The sequence below is a fragment of the Lissotriton vulgaris genome, chromosome 11 (assembly GCF_964263255.1).
Source record: "Lissotriton vulgaris chromosome 11, aLisVul1.2, whole genome shotgun sequence".
Lineage (NCBI taxonomy): Eukaryota > Metazoa > Chordata > Amphibia > Caudata > Salamandridae > Lissotriton > Lissotriton vulgaris.
In genome coordinates, this window is record NC_141699.1 from 574,904,084 (window position 1) to 574,922,226 (window position 18,143).

An 18,143-nucleotide genomic window follows, 5' to 3' on the forward strand; every position below is an offset into this window, starting at 1 on the left:
CTTAGCCGAAGCCTTCTCGTTGGCTCAACTCACGCAATGGGTGAATTTTCCCACCCATGAGGCCGGCCACTGGTTGGACCTGGTGTGCTCGAATTTTGAGATCACTATGGAATTTGGAATTTGGAATTTGGAAGTGGATTTGTAGAGCGCATAGCTACCCTTGGGCATCCCAGTGCTGAGAGGACCTAGTTTTTTCCATGTGGAGGCCAGAAAACAGGGAGGTTTAGGGGAAGAGGCAAGTTTTTAATTGTTTTCGGAAGGAGAGTAGGTTATGATCTCTCCTCATGGCTAGTGGGAGGGTGTTCCAGAGCTTTGGCGCGTTGTAGGCGAACATGCGGCCGCCATATCTTGCCTTTTTTATTCTTGGGATGGAAGCCAGGGCAAGTGTATCAGATCTTAGATGTTGGTAGACTGGTGTGGTTTCATCGGGGATCTGAGTATTGGAGGGCCCTTATCGTGCAAGATTTTGTGCGATATGCAGAGCGTCTTGAAAGTGATGCGCTCCTTCACTGGGAGCCAGTGTAGGCTTTTGAGGGCTGGTTTCGCCGAGCTCCGTGCTTTGGTTCCTGTAAGGACTCTAGCTGCGGCGTTTTGGGCCACCTGTAGTTTCTGAATGACTGATGCAGGGGCTCCCAGGTACAAGACGTTACCGTAGTCTAACCTTGAGTTAACCAGTCCCTGCATCAGTAGCTTCCTGGACTGGAAGGGAATCAGGTGGAGGATCTTTCGGGCCATGCGAATTAAGCCGAAGCAGGTCCCTGAGGTTTTTCTGGCCTGGGTTCTAAAATTAAGGTCCTGGTCGAGCCAGATGCCTAGGCTTTTGACCTCGGTTTTAGGGGTTGGGTAGGTACCCATGCAAGGTGGCCCGGAAAGATTTGTGGGTAGTTTGTTCTGGTTGCCTAGGAAAAGGATCTCCGATTTGTCGCCATTGAGCTTGAGTCTTGAGTCAGACATCCATTGTGAGATACCTTCGAGACATCTGGCGAGATTTTCTAGGCTAGTGTTAGATTGATTGATGGACACCACCAGCTGAGTGTCGTCAGCGTACATCACTGTCTTGACGCCAAAGGGAGTGATAATGTCTTCGAGGGGGGACATATAAACATTAAAAAGTGTGGGGCTCAGGGAGGAGCCGTGGGGGACCCCACACTGCATGGTCAAGGCTTTAGACGTGGAGAAACCATCAGACACCTGAAAGGATCTACCCTCAAGAAAGGATTTAATCCAGGCAAGGGCTGAGTCGGTGATTCCCACTCGACTTAGCCGGTGGACCAAGATAGCGTGGTCCACCGTGTCGAAGGCGGCACTCAGATCGAGGAGGATCACTGCCACTGATCCTCTAGCGTCTATGATGGCTCTCGCCTCTTCGACAACTGCTAGTAGGGCGGTATCGGTGCCTTGCCCCGGTCTGAAGCCGGTCTGGGAGTCGCGTAGTAAGTGATTTGACTCCAGAAAGGTGGATAGCTGCTGGTTAGCTATTCGTTCGGCCACTTTGCTGATCCCTGGGAGGAGCGAAATGGGCCTGAAGTTGGAGGGGTCCGTGGGGTCCAGGTGAGGTTTTTTCAGGAGGGCTTTGACGGTAGCCTTCTTCCAATTGGCTGGGACGGTGCCCTTCCTAAAGGAGGCATTTATGAGATTGGTGAAGGGTTGAGCTACAATGGGGGTGACCAGTTTTAGCTTGCTGATGGGAGCAGGGTCAGATGGCGAGCCACTTTTCACAGTTTGCAGGGTGTCTAAAAACGTCTCCGTGGAGATCTGGTCAAAGGCTCGTAGGATGAAGGGGAGGTGAGGTGGTGTGGAGAGGGACAGAGGGTAAAGGGAGTGAAGTAAGTATTTTGTCGATGTTTGCGGAGAAGAAATTGGCCATTTGATTACATCTAGCACCCTCAGGGTCTGGAGGGGAGGGGGGGTCCTGGATTTTTGTTAATAGACGTACTATGCGGTATGTTTCCTTCGCGGAGTTGGCCGCTGCTGCAATCTTTCCTTCGAAGAAGGAGGCTTGAGTAGTTTTTATGGAGTTCTTATAGAGCTTGATGGCGGCTCTGTATTCACTTTTGGAAGCTGTTGACCAGGTTTTCCTCCATGCGCGTTCGAGTTTTTTGCAACTCTTTTTTAGATTGCGAAGTTCCTGAGTGAACCAGGGAGATTTGGCCGTTTTATTCCTGCTGGGCAGTTGTTTGAGTGGCAAGGTGATTTCTAGGGATTGATGGATCCAATCCTGTAGTTGGACGTCTGCGATAGAAGGATCATCGTCCAGGTGAGGTGAGGTGGCTGATAGGGCCTGGGCCCAGGCGTTTTTTTTCCAGTTTTTTCCACGGGCGGTCAGGGGGTTGGGGGGGAGGTTTACCGAGGGGTTTGGTTGATAGCTGTAGTTTTAAGGGGACCAAGAAGTGGTCTGACCAAGGAAGGGGAATGGGGGGTTGAGTTGTAAGACGCGGGAGGTTGGAGAAAACGGGATCCAGCAGATGCCCTTTGATGTGAGTAGGAAGGTTATTAAGCAATTCGAGACTGAGTGAGCCCAAATCTGCTTTGAGGTCCATCGCCGGTTTGCTGGAGGAGTCATCGAGGTGGAGACTTAGATCTCCCAGTATCGTGAAATTCGGTGATAGACACGCAAGGGAGGAGACAGAATCAATGAGTGACACATTAAAGCGTTGAATTGGTCCAGGGGGGCGATATACTAACAGTCCCGAGAGGTCGAGCGAGGGTGGTCGATTGACGGAGAAGAAAACATTTTCGCAGTCAAGTATAGGACTGTCTTTGAATTGGCATGAGAGGTAGTCTCTATATATGACAGCTATTCCTCCGCCGATACCTTCGGGTCTATTGTGGAACTTAATCAGGTATTCCGGTGGGAGTGATTGAATGATGTCTGGCTCTGAGCCTGCTGTGAGCCATGTTTCCGTTAGAAACAGAATTTCTATATCGGAGTCCATAAGGAGTAAATTAATTTCAGTTTGATGCTTTGGGAGGGATCTGCAGTTTAGCAGGGCCATATTAAGGGTGCTGGGTTTCAGCGGTGGCTCCGGGCTGAAACTGTAAGGGCATTTAAGGCAGCGAAAATGCCCTTCCACGAGTGAGATCGAGTTGCTGCAGGGGGGGGCTGGGGGGGTTCTAGGTCCAAGCAGGGTATCACTAGAATATTTGATGGCTTGAGTGGGACGAACCAGGGGTCTGGGCTCTGGGCGCGGTCTGGCACGGACGGGCGCAGACGGGCTTGCCTTAGGCGCGCCTTCGGCACGCAAACGGCGCTTCCGCTGCGCTCGTCCGCTGCGCGTCCGGTATGAGCACATTTTAGTAGTGTTGGGGGGCGTGGCCAGCGAAGTAGGCGTGGCCTGAGTGCTCGACCAGGTGGCGGCAATTAGGCAGGTTTCCCTACGTCAGCGCTAAGGTCCGCTGCGTGGGAGTGCTCAGGGGGAGAGGCGAGTGAGTTTAAAAACACAATATCACAAGAAATTCAAAGTTTTAAAAAGATGCACAAGCAATCTCCCGGCTTCCGCCTCAGGAATAAACAAACAGTCCTCTGGGCGCGTTATTAGTCAGCGCGCCTTTTGTACTGGATGCGGGGGGCGTGGCCAGCGAAGTGGGCGTGGCCTGAGTGCTCGACCAGGTGGCGGCAATTAGGCAGGTTTCCCTACGTCAGCGCTAAGGTCCGCTGCGTGGAAGTGCTCAGGGGGAGAGGCGAGTGAGTTTAAAAACACAATATCACAAGAAATTCAAAGTTTTAAAAAGATGCACAAGCAATCTCCCGGCTTCCGCCTCAGGAGTAAACAACCAGTCCTCTGGGCGCGTTATTAGTCAGCGCGAATTTTGTACTGGGTGTGGGGGGCGTGGCCAGCGAAGTGGGCGTGGCCTGAGTGCTCGACCAGGTGGCGGCAATTAGGCAGGTTTCCCTACGTCAGCGCTAAGGTCCGCTGCGTGGGAGTGCTCAGGGGGAGAGGCGAGTGAGTTTAAAAACACAATATTACAAGAAATTCAAAGTTTTAAAAAGATGCACAAGCAATCTCCCGGCTTCCGCCTCAGGAGTAAACAAACAGTCCTCTGGGCGCGTCTCCCCCTAGGGGGGTTCCTTGGTCAGACCATGCCCTAATTCAGTTCGCCTGGCCCTTGAGCAAAGAAGGGTTGAGGGGACTGCCCCCCCCTCAAGCGCATTCTCAGTGGATCAACCTGGCCTCCCTTTCGGACTCCTTTGTGCTTAACCGCCCGACTTTGCCGTCTGAACTTGATTCAGCGGTTGAGGCCTTCAACTCCTGGGTCGAACAAGGCTCCGCCTTGCCCAATAATAAAGGTAGCAGCAGGCGGACTAGGTCCTCCCCTTCTAAACCCTGGTTTTCCCATGCTCTTAGGGAACTCAAATCCGGCTGCAAAAAGCTGGAGAGAGCTTGGCGCCTTGATTTCCGGCCTGAACTGAAGAGCAATCTGCGGAGGGCCCAGAAGGCGTACTATGCGGAGATTAAGGGTGCTAAAAGCAGATATTTTGCAGGGAGGATTGAGAAGGCGGACAACAATGGCAGAGAAATCTTTGCCATTGTCCAGAGCTTTCTCTCCCCTTGTGCTGCTCTACCAGCTCTCCCGGCGTCCGATCTTTGGTGTGAGGAACTGTCCTGTTTTTTTGACAATAGGATTGCCAAATTTCAAGAGGAGCTTCAAAACTCCTGCGGTCTCCTACAGCCCCTACCGGCCGCCACTGGTCCTGGGCCGACTTCATCTGCTATTCAATTCTCTAACTTTGAGCCAGCTCAGCAAGCGGATGTGTTGGCTGTCCTCAAAACTCTAAAGTCGGGATCTCCCTCTGAACCGTGTCCTGCAAGGGTCTTAGGGGGAGTGGCGAGTCTAGTCTATCAGGAGGTTACCCAGATTGTGAATCTGTCTCTGGCCTCTGCCTCCGTGCCCCTTTGCTGGAAACAGGCGAAACTTCTCCCCCTGCTAAAGAAGCCTGGCTTGGATCCTCTGGCCACTTCCAGCTATCGTCCGATCTCGCTGCTCCCGGCCCTTGCGAAAGTATGCGAAAAGGTCGTATTCAGGCAACTGAACAACTTCATTGAGTCCTCCCAGGCCCTGCACCCGGCACAATCGGGGTTCAGGGCTGCCTTTAGCACCGAGACGGCACTGGTTGAGGTATCGGAGGCCATCAGGGAGTGTCTGGATGGGGTCGGCAGGGTGGTCCTGGTTCTGTTGGACCTCTCTGCCACCTTCGATACGGTGCCCCATACTCAGCTGCTGACGAGGCTGGCAGAGGTAGGCCTGTCGGGTGCGGTCCTTGCCTGGATCTCGTCGTTCTTGTCTGATCGGACGCAGCAGGTATGGATGCCACCACATGCCTCGCTACCCAAGAAGCTCACCACTGGGGTGCCGCAGGGCTCTAAGTTGAGTCCTTTGCTGTTTAACGTTTATATGACCCCGTTAATCTATCTGGCTGAGCAGTGGGGAGCAAAAATAATGGTGTATGCTGACGACATGCAGCTGTTGTTTACCAGGCCAAAGGACTGTCTGGATGCCTTAGTGGTCCGTACTTGTCTGTCCCATGTCTTTCGCTGGCTTGCCTTAGCTCAGCTCAAATGTAACGAGGACAAATCTGAGATTTTATTCTACGGTAACTTCCCGGCCAATTTCAGAGATCTCATCTGGCCGACTGATCTTCCGTGTCCCAGTTCTTTCGGAGGCCCGGCAAAAAACCTGGGGGTATGGTTCGGACAGGACCTCAAGTTTGAAGTCCACCTAAAAAAACTTACAGGGACCTGTTTCGCCACCCTCAAGTCACTCAAGAGGTTCTTACCGTTTCTCCCTAGGGAGGCGAAAGAGACTGTTCTGCGGGCCCTGATTTTGGCAAGGCTTGACTATGCCAATGCACTGTTTAGTGGTCTCCCCGCATACCTCATAAAACGGTTGCAGATTATTCAGAACGCGGCTGTGCGACTCCTGTTTCATCTCCCAAGAAGAACCAATGTGCGTGCCCATCTCCGAGACCTTCATTGGCTCCCAGTGGCCCATCGCATTTTGTTTAAATCGCTGGTCCTGGCCTATCGTGCCTTGTACCAACTTGGTCCACAATATCTGCATAAAAGGTTCATTTTGTACACCCCTCGCCGCGCTCTCCGATCGGCTAATCTGCATTTGATGACAATGCCCAAAGTCAGATACGCAAGATTGGGCGGTCAATCCATTTCTGTTCAAACAGCTCGATCATGGAATTCTCTGCCGCTTTCTTTGAGAGCATCACCCACACTGGCGGGGTTAAAAAAAGGGCTCAAAACCCACTTATTTAATCTCAGCATCTAATCTCCCCCTTTCACTGATGTCTCTGGTCAATCTCACATATCGCGCCAGGATACTTTGCAGTAGCAGAGCGCGCTACAAAACATTTTATAACATAACATAACATATAACATATAACATATGGAGTGCGCTCGCTCACACAACACCCTAATGTGGTGCACTGATATCTGGCAGGTCATTTGAGAATGCACTTGCAGACCCATGGCTCAATACCTCTTCCACCCTTCAGGTAGCTCTGACTATCAACTGGCTGGATATGAAGAAAACCTTTTCCTTTATCCCAGACCGATTGCGGCCAGAGTCACACTTTGCAAGGGTCCAGGGGAATAAGGTGGGGTTAGATAACAGGTTAATTAGGCAGCCGTCTACAAATGGAGTTTTCACCTCTACTCGGGAAGTTCAATCAAAAGATTCCACACTGAGCCTTCAGGCTCCAGCCCAGTTCTGCAAAGCTTGAGGGAGGGGTCCCACAGTCTTTTGACCCTCTTATGATCACTCTCAGAAGCGTTCTTTAACCCAGTCAATTACTCCCACCACCTAAGCCTGATCTGGGCAGCATTACCTGGCAACACGTAACCGTCAGACCGGGTGAGGAGATGGCAGTTGGTATGCGCACGGAGTGCACAAAAATTAGCAATCAACGATTGGGGGGGTGAAGCAGCAGACCCTCTTGGAAGAAGGAGGCACCCTGTAGACCACACATCGAGCAAAGTAGAGAACTGGCAACCCGAGCACTCTGGAACACGAATACGCTCCTTGGCGCCTTCCTGGAAATGAAGCACAATATCTGGTGCATGTTGATCTGAGACGAACCAGACAATTCCGGTCACACACACCGAAGAGTTATCAATTCAATAACCTCCTTGGAAAGGAGGCACAACAAGTGGTGCTCGTTGAGCTTAGTCGCACCAGAAAATTCCAGTCACACACACAAGGAAGAGCTGCAAATTTCGTGCCTCCATGGAAATGAGGTACAATGTCTGGTGCACATGGATATGATTCACACCAAACAATCCGGGTCATACACACAAGCACAAGTTTAGTGGTGCCACACTAGGTAGAATGAGGCACTGCTATGCCCCCACATGTGAGGGTCGCAACCTGCCAATTGTTCACCGCATTCAATGAGCATGTAGTCGGCATGTCGCACAAGAGAGATGCTGCACGATCAATAAAGTGGGCCATGCAGGGTCCCACAACCGGTGAATCCGCTCACCACCAACAGGACATTTATGTGTATTGAGGCCACATGATGCAGTAACCACACTCCTGAGATGCAGGTAGTGCTTTTGGTGCTCTGAACCAGGCAATATGGTCTCCAGACACAATATTTAGTTCCACACTCACACCGCACTACCAGTGGGAATCTAGCAGACAATGTGGGCACTAAAGAGGGCACCACTCTCCAGGTGTCACAGATAGATGGTGAGGGTCCCTTGTGAAAAGACTTTCATGTCCATGAGACCTCCATAAGAAAACAGGAGGCCTGCCAGCAAGCCCTTTGGAGAGCACACTTCAGGGTGCAACACAGCAGCAGGTAATCAGCCAAGACCAGGCACTATTCAGGAAGGGTACACAATCCCTTCCAATGGCCGTAATCATCCTTGTGCACAACAGGTTCCTCTGCCAGTGTACACCACGCACTTCGAGGATCTCTGGTCCCTCTTCCCCATAAGTGTATCTCTAACCCGTAGAAGTATGGCGACAATAGTTATACTATATTATGCCTTTGAAGTGGGGAGTGGTTCAGAGGGTTTCCCATTGATCCACAGACGTTGCCTCTAAATTTTAGTACTGTCTGCCATGGGGTAATGGAATGCAGATCTTAATATTTAGTGGTGCCATGAGCTAGCTCCCAGAGGCTATGTGTCAAAACCTATTCCTCCAATATATCCAGCCAGGCCCTCAAACAGCAGAGGTCTGTAATTCCAGTAGCATTCCCAATGTTTATAGCTATTTCTAGGGAATGGACAGATGTGCTCAAGTGTGGTGCTAGAATCAAACTAAAAGCCACACAAAAAGTTTTATAGCAGAGAAATGCCCACTTTCTAGAAGTGGCATTTCTAAGCTATTAATGATAAATCCCTCTTTACCACAGGAGAGGGTTTACCTTTGTGAATCCAATGATAGGTAACATTATGAGGCTGCTCCACTGTAAGCCACAATTGCAGCTTGAAGTAATTTCAAACATTCCCCCATGTTAACGTATGGGAAGAGCAAACCAAATAGGTAGTGAAAAACACACATATGTATTCTTTACTACCTCTGCAGGGAATACACATGTGTACCTGCCCTGCCTTTCACCTACCACTTGCTTCACCCCTTAATACTTACCATAGGGATACTCTAGTATTAGTAAAAGGCATCCTTCTTCTTCGCCAATGATTTAGAAAGGCCAACCTGAGCATACGTGTAATTGTGCACCCAGAGACCTCCAATGCCAGTCTGGAGACAAGTGTTAACCACTTGGACGCTAAGGGACTTAGACTCATATAATGAGATTTCCATTGAAATGAATTGTCAGTGCATGACAAGGTACCCTTGTCATTAGCATCCAAGTGGTTAAAAACAGCAGACGTGCAAGTGCACACACATATTCCTGCAGAGGCAGGCTTGAGACCTGTTTAACAACATCAAGTAAGCAACCCCTACTATCATGTGCAGGAGTAGGAAAAGTGTGCACACCTTCACAGTGCATTTACAGTGGGAAAATGCCCAGAGCCCTAAGGCCAATACATGCGAAGCAGCACAACCCATGTGTTGTTCCATGGGAGGAGCCGACCTCCTAGGTAGGGAAGACATGCATGGGGGTTCTTCACTACCTGGGCAGGGAACCTGCTGTGCCTTTCACCTTCCACTTGCTTCATTCTTCAGGGCTTACCCTAGGGGTGCTCTTGTGGTGGTGGAAGGACCACTGAGGGCTGGCTAATGAGTTCAAAGTGCCAAGCTGAGCATTTGTGCAATTGTGCACCCCAAGCCTGCAATGGCAGGCTTAATACATGTTTGGAAGGCTATTCTGGTGAGTGGCACAATCAGCGCTGTGTCCCACCATCAACCAGTGCAGTACATGTCCTGAGTATGTGCTTTACCTTTTTAAAGGGCACTCACAGGTACAACACCTACACCAATCAAGTAAGCACCTCTTCCTGGCAGTTGTAGGAAGGGTGTGCACACTTTCCCATTGCATTACATTGGGCAAGCACCAAAAGTCCTAAGGCCACGGAAAGAGAATCCACAAATATCAGGAGGAGAAAAGCAAATGGTTTAGAGAAATCACCTAACAAGGGCCATGCCCAACACATCCCTACTCCAATGTAATGCATCTTTACTCTTTTTCTAGTTCAGGTTACCCATATGCCACAAATCTGGATTTGAATTGCATTTTCAAATAAAATAATACAAATAGCAATTATATGTCGCAATATATTTTAAATAAGCATGGGCGGAAAATCCGTTACGCTCGCGGATTTTGCGGATTTTCGATAAATTCGCAATCCGCGAACGCTCGCAAATTTACCGAAAATCCGCAAATTCGCACGCAGCGGATTTTTTTTCTTTGCGGTGTAAGTTCGCAATTGCGAACATGTAGGTGCGGCGGGCAGCAACAATCTCGCACTCGCGAAATTACAAAAATTGCAATTCTGCACAAGAAATCTACTAGCAAGCAGCATAGACCTTCTGAAAATGATGATTTTTATCAGAATAACTCCTCAGGTTGACATTTGCCTGCACTATTTGGATTTGAGGCCTTTTGATTTTCTTTGGTATATAACTTTTGGATTAGAAATCAACTTTCTCATATAAGCTTGGTGGGGCATTACAGTTGCTGTAATGCTGTTCTGCAGAAAAACGAGTTTTGCAAAAGTGAAAGCAGGTTCAAAAGTTCAAACTCATCATTAGTAACCGTTCCCTGTAGTGCTTCCTGACAAGGGCCCCTCCAGAGTTCAGTTGCTAGTTGCAACAATTGTATGACCCTGCTCTGACCCTCACAGCAGGCTCATAGAATAGCTACAAGTAGGCCACAAAGGTCCTGGAAAAAAAAGTTGCACTGCAACAGAAAGCAAATTACAGATAAGGAAGCAGGTGCCAGACTGGAATTTTAAAACAGTGACACATTAATAAATCAACCCCAAATTAATTCATGTCAGTTGAAGCAGGCAGGTGTGCTTGCTTTTTCCCCCCATAATCTACAGTGATGATGAACCAGAGGGTGGCATTGATGTACCAGAGGGTAGCATGGGTGAAACAGAGGGTGGCAGGGGTGAAACAGAGGGTGCTGGGAGCCTGTGATGATGATGAACCAGACGTAGAAACGACATAATTGTGACCGTTGCGAGCCGACATGTAAGTTCGCAATTGCAAACTGTTACAAAACCCTTGCGAACTGTCAGAAATCCTTGCGAACTGGCAGAAATCCTTGCGAACACAAAAAAAACGCAAATTCGCGAGAATTCGCGGATTTTGCGGATTGCGAGTTCGCAAATTCGTAAAATTCGCGAACGCCAGATTCGCTAAATTTGCCCATGCTTATTTTTAAATTGTAGGTGAAATGTCTTGAAGTAGAGGCTTCCAGGGAAACATGAAATGTAAAATCAAAAGACATTTTTTGGGTGAAATATATCCTTCTGCCCTTTTTTCTATAGTTGTACTCTGTGGAGGAGCACATTGGACCTGCATAAAGACAGTTGCATTTCCAGAATGGCAGTTCTGGCCGTTAGGGAAAAGTGCCTATTATTATTGATAGACATATTTTGGTAGGCCTCCTTAACAGACTTCAACCATAGCATTTGATTTCTCTTGTTACAGAAAACTTTGGGGCATATTCTCAAGAACGTATGATAATTACTGCAAAATTAGCTTAACACAATTCTTCACTTTGCAGTCCATCATGGGAGAATAACGCTGTATCAACATATTCCCAACACGGCAGTACCATGCGATAGTCCCACACCAACATGTCAAATGACTGCGTAAAAATTTATGCAATGCAGAAAAAACGTGAAACACGAACGCAAAAATAGAAGGGATAAGGCCAATCACAATACAAAAATCAGCAATAACCAGCGACAGGCCTACAATTCCAACCCGTCATGTGGGAAAATGCACTAGAAAAGCAGGATTAAATAATGGTGAGATGACAATGTACGAGCACAACCCCACATCCGTGATGTAGAACAAATGACCATTGTCCCGCATCAAATAGGCATCTCCTCACAAACCGTCACAATGCAAATTGACCTGCAGTCTGCATGTAAACTGCACCAATGCGGAAACATACTTGGAACACACTGTGAAACTGCATCACCCCTTCATATTACAGAGGGACAAACAATGCCTCATGCATACAAACGTGTCATGTCCATGACCAATCAATTACGAAAGCATGGACGAATGTTGGGGCAGTGACTACCACTTAGGTACATATTGCCCATGTTGTGAGACTTGAGTCAAAGTGTGCATCCCTGCATCATGGTGGTACATATCTGACCCCATAAAGAGCCCTGTTGTCACTAGTAGGTCACAAGTGACAGCCAAAATGGAACGATTTGGACACATGTGAAACGCCGAAGAGTGGGATTCAGTACTAACTGTGACACACAGAACTGGTATTTTGAATATGTGACACCCTATACAGCCTCTCTGCACAGAGGTAACACACCCACCATTCATTAACAAATCATAAAATTGTTAGCACTACATGTCGCACTCACACTTGTCTGAGTGATGTGCTTGTACAGATAAGTGACATGCACTCAGGGAATGTGTCTTGGAATGCATTTATTTGCACATGCTATGCCTGTGGTCATTTTGTACTGTCCCATGATTGCTAAGGACTGTCACTATGTGACATGCTCATGTGAAGAAATTGTCAATGATGGTCTTCCTACAGGCTAGTCCTGCTATTCGGCTGCACTGAGGTGAAGTCCACCTGCCTCATCTTCCTCATCATCGTCCAGTGCATCTGGCACTTGTATCCATGGGGCATTGCTGCGTACCCATATGTTGTGCAACACACAACATGCAACAATCATCTTGCACACAATGTCTGGGCTGTATAGGAGTCTTCCACCTGTGATGTCCAGGCACCTGAAACGTTACTTCAACATGCCAAATGTGCGTTCCACGATGCCGCTGGTGCGTTTGTGGGCCGCATTGTACTGCCTCTGAGCATGTGTATTCGGGGTTCTGAAGGGTGTCATCATCCAAGTGAAGAGTGCATATCCTTGATCACCTGTGACAGTGCAGAGAGGCATAAGTCAATAGTTCGTTCTGCATGATGTTTTGGCATGCTCACTGGTACATTGGTGTGTGATATGTGTGACTCAGTGATTCCTTTATTTGCTTGTTGCAAATGAGCGGCCTAAATGTGTATTACGTAGCCTCACTGCTGCTCCTCCTTTCCCCGAGCCTATTCACTAGTGTGCGCAGCGCTGTTGCATCACTTGAATCCCTACAGCACACCGTTGACATGCCTGTCTGCGCATGTCCACAAGCCTGAAAATGACACAGTGATGTTGTGCTCTGAAGGTGGGTGGACACATGTGTATAGGCCTATGGTAAGGACAGGGCGGACACAGATGTAGAGTTCATGTCTGGCTGAATTCGCCATGCGGTTGAGGGTAGACCTTTGGCTTATGCTGCGCAATAGCGGCACACACAACAATTGGCATGTATGATCCCTGACCCGAGCAGGCTTCCGCTCCCTCATTCCCCCCTTGGGTGAGCCCGCACTCTGGGGGCATGCTACATGGCAGTATTGTATATTGCGTGACAGGTGGCGCCAACACTATGACAGAGACACATGCATTAGATACTTCTTTGGCAAGGCCTAAACTTATTCCTGCCCAGAGCCACATGTTGAATTACCACACCCCTACACTGTATTGCCGTACGCCGGTCCACTCCACTTATGCTCACAGAGGGGTTCGACACAGCTGCATGTCCCAGGTCTACCCCACAGTCTGAGGTGACAATGGTGCGCCCGCTGTGCATAGCACATTGCAATGTGGTATGGCCCAGGCCCTCATGCATACATAATGACAACACGGACACACTGTGATAATTTGTAGAACTGGCTACGGACACGTGCACCCGGCACCTTATATTGCCATGGTCTCATACCCAGTAACACCTGTGCTGGATGGGTGTTGGGTAGTGTAAGCCACCCCTCAGGGGTTGGTTGGTGCTGGCAACAACTGCAGCAGTGATCAGACAATCAGAAGTTCAAAGTTCAAACAGCAAGGGCCCATGACTTGAGCTGCACAGAGTTAGTGGCCCCAGATTCACTGCAGCCGGCACAGGCACACCACCACAGACGGTGACTTACGATGCACTGAGGTAGGGCCACGAGAGCTGAGTGGGTCCTCGTTGATGTCCAAGGAGAATGTTGCAGAGTGTTACGGGGGACAGTGGAAGCTGTCCATACAGGGTATGATGCAGAGGGCAGAAGCAAGCAGAAACAAGCAATATGGAGGAGTTATAATTAGGTGGAGATCCCATGGTATCCTTACGCTGGGGGATTTAGCCTATGATGGTAATATGGCTTCTTTTACCTTCTTGAAAGATAAGTTTGGTTTGGGCACGCAAGAAGTTTTTTAATATTTACAACTGCGTAGTTATATAGGCAATCTCCTTCAAAATTCTCCAACCGCATTAGTGAAAAACTCACTCATGAATTTGATCTTGATGAAGGCCCGTATTGGGGCTCTCTATCAAAATCTGTTGTTGGGTCTCCCTGATGACCTTTCCTGCCAGAATTCGAAATTGGATTGAAATTTGGAACAGCTGGTACAGACATTGGTCAGGCTTTGGAACTTTCAAACTCAGCCTTAATGTCAGGGAGCTTTCGCTCCCAAAGCTATTTGGCACTATTCGACTTATATTATACCCCCAATAAAATATCTAAATGGGGAGGTGTGCCTTGCCAACTGCTCACGATGTACATATTTTCTTTTCATGTGTTAATTTGGATGAATTTATTCAAGATGTACAGTTGTTCATCAATAATTCTTTAAAAATCTCGGTTGTACTCCCAGCGGAGCTGGTAATAATGGGTTCTGAACGCACAGGGTTAGACCAGCTTATGAATCTGCCTTTTTCTCTATTGCAATGGCATTATTCCGGTTGTGTATAACCTCTGAGTGGATTAATCCAGTCCCTCCCACCTTTCCGAATTGGAGAGCAAGGATACTGGCTATTCACAACTTGGAATCAGCTGTGCTTCTGAGAAGCAGGCAGGAGGAGACACGAGAGGGGCTTGAAAATATGGGCACCATTTAGGCATTGGTTGAATAATTAGTCTCTTTTTTTTTTTTAAGTTCCTGATTTGTGTCATATTATTTTTTGAATTATATGATATGATTTGTGACAGTTGTATTAGATCGCCATGATGTAGTTGTTTGTTTTTCTTTTCTCTTTTTCTCTGTGTTTAGTTTCTGTATGTTTTCAAGCTTTTTCATAAAAAAAGCAAGCAGAAACAAGCAAAATGGATGAGTTGAATGCTACAGTCTCCTTTTTACCACCATGTCAGTATAAGCTACATGATGATGAAGACAACCCCCAGGCCATAGACTCAGATGCAACCAAAGTTCAACCACAAAGTGTCCATGACTTCCGTGGCACATAGTCAGTGGCACCAGAGCTGGAAGGGGATGCCGACTGCGATGAGGCCTGTACAATGATATGAACTCTGCCATGAATAGATCAAGACTCAGTTCCAATTGTCTAACCTATTCAACCACAGTGTAGGCCGGAGGCAGTGGTCAGCGTGGGTCAACCTCTGTTCAGCCAGCTCCTCCTGTATCTCTAACACACGACAGCGAAATGGCATGTGAAGATGATTTGTAGTTGACGAAGGTAGAGGTGCCAGAGCTGAGCAGGTGTACAGCCTGTGATGATGCCATGTCCTGCCTGGTATGGGCTATATTGGATTGGTGTGAGGCCTGCTGGACCGCAGTGTAGGCCGAAGGCAGAACTCAGCAAGGGCCGTCAGACACGTGTGGTTGGAATGCTATGCACAGAGTTGATGGCACCACATCAAAGGGATTATAGTGATTTAAACGTAGTAATAAATATGTACTCTGCCATTGTGTAATCAAAACTCAGTTCCAAATGTCTGACCAACTTGTCCGCAGTGTATGCTGGTGGAGTACCTCGGGCCTGTGTCGGGGAGGCCGTGATGGTCTGAGGAGGCTGCCAAGGTTGGAGGCCTTGGAGCTTGCACTGGCATGTGGTGGGCCCTCTTTGACACACACCGGTGTTGGCAGGTTAGCAGTGAGGCCTGGGTGCGCAGGGGCGGGCAAGACTTGTTCGAAGACCAGTGACCCAGGGTGCAGAAGGCACACAGGATCGCAGGCAACACCTCTCATGGCGACGGTGTCGGCCTTGTGGCAGGGTGAGAGGCGCCTCCCTGGCAGAGACGTTGGGCATTCCGGAAGAGAACCACGCCCAGAGCTACATGCTTTTTATTCACACCCCTACGCTGGCCTGCCGTACGCCGTGCCGGACCACTCTGCTCACACTTACAGTGGGGGACGTAACAAGCTACATTTCTGCGATCTTCCCCACTGGCCGGAGTGACATGTTTGCGTCCACTGTCTACTACACTCCATACACCAGCGGTGTATGTCAACATGGATATGTGTGTGGTCTGCATTCTTCCGTCTGTCCAGCACATCCACGCCACACTTGGCATTGTGTACCTTCTCATTCATGGGTCACTTGCCTCTTCCACACATGCCTGGTTCCCACCTCTCCCCACAGTCTGCTATTGTGTGGCTGAGGTGCCATGCCATTGATGGCTCATGTACATGGCTCGCCCAGGTTACCGCAGTATGTTGTGCTGTCATGTCTGGTAGGTGGGCATGTTGTTCAGCATGCTGTACGTGAGTTTGTAACGTGTGCATTCCCAGAGTTGTGAGTTGCATGATTGTGGAGTTGAGGTGTGTGATGTGTTCATTTGGTACTTACCAACGAGCAGTGCATTTCCGTAGGTGCCATTCTGGAAGCGCTGGTTGATGATGGACTGTCGGAAGATGTATGAATCATGCACTCTGCCTGGGTAGTTGGCGATGACATTGGTGAAGAGTCCCCGGTGGTCCACTATTGCCTGCACATTGATGGAATGCCGGTGCATTCTGTTGCAGTAATTGTGTGCAGTGTTGGCAGGGGGCACAAGTAGGACATATGTGCAGTCAATTGCCCCCAACACGTGCTAGAAGCCAGCTATGGCGTAGAAGCCTTGCTTGGTCTCCAACTGTGTGGGGGAAGTATTGGTACTGGGGTACCAAGCTGATGATGGTATCCATGACAGGTGTGAGGAACTTGGATAGGGCTGGCTGGGAGACTCATCCAACTCTGATGGTTGTTGGTTGGAAGGTACCAGAGGTCACAGGTACAGCACAGCCAGCAGCTTTGTGTGCGGAGGGATGTTGGTTGTCCACTGTGTTGGGACCGTCAACCTGTGGGCAATGATGTTCAGGACGTGGAGGATGGTTGTCCTTTTGAGCATGTAGTGGACCATGACATTCTCTGGTGTGAAGTCAGTGAGGCTGGTGCATTTCCTGAAGGTCCGCTGTCTTTGTCTGCGCTGCCTCTGTGGTGGTCCGGGGGGTGGGGGGGTCTGGGGGTGTCAGCAGGCGGTTCCGGAGGGTATGGCGGGCCTGGTGGTGGTGGCGGTGGGTGTTGTGGCTCTGTTGGGGCTCCGAGCTGCATGATCAGTAACTCCATGGCATCTGTTGTTCTTCAGGTGTGGCTCTGGGCTGAGCTCCCTGTTCTTGTGCAGGTTGTCGTCCAACTTTACACCATGTGAGGAGTACAGGAGGCACCACATCGTTGTCCATCCCATAGATGGGGGGTTCACCAGAAAACCCTGTTACGATGCAGGTGCTTCATCGTCATCAATCTGCACTGTCCGTCGTCGTCGAGCCCCGCAGTCCTTTGAGGCGATATCATTGTTGGCTTCTGCGTCGGCATCGAAGGGCAATGCGTCTGTTCCGATCTGCAAACAGTCATCACTGCATCGATGTTGATGCAAAAGCAGCTGCAGAATCCACTTCTGCAGCCCAGGGCTTGATTGGCACCTCAGGCAAGGGATGACTCACAGATGGTAGAGTCCAGCAGCAGCAGTCTTGCAGGAAGTCTTTGATGACCCTGAGACTTCAGAACAGGGGTCAAGCCAACAAGCCCGGCTTGGACCCACTCTGGGTTCAAGTGAGATGGGTCCAGTCTTTCTTCTCACCAGGGCGGAGATCAGCAGGCAGAAGGGCAGCCCAGCAAAGCAGAGAAGTACTTCCTTCAGAAGAGTGAGTCACGTAAGTGGCAATCCATGTAGCCCAGCAATCTATACTCCTGGCAGAATTCTTCACAGGTCCATTAGTGTAGGGTCTTGGCAGGGTCAGAGCCCAGGAACCTATATGCCTTTGAAGTGGGGATGACATCAAATCGGACTCTTGAAGTGCACAGGTCCTCTTTCATTTCAGCCATGCCTGCCAGAATTTCTGTTGGATAATCAGCCCTTTGTGTGGAATACAGTACACTACCTATTCAGATGTGTCAGCTCCCACTTCCTGCCGAGGAAGAGCTTTCAGAACGTAGATCAATGCAAATGAGTTCTCTGTCACACCCACCCTTCCTGTGCCTGTTGCTGTCTAGAGGAATTCACAAAGTATAGCTGTCACCTATCCCAGACGTGTATTGGAGACAGGCTGCAAGGCACACGGGGCAGTAAGAACAGAGAAATGTTCACTTTCTAAAAGTATGAAGGCAATCAGGTGCAGAAAATGGACACTAGTTACAATTCTAAACCTTTGGATAGAATGACTATGGTACCCTCAAAAACTCAATGTATGTCGGTATTGCGGTATATA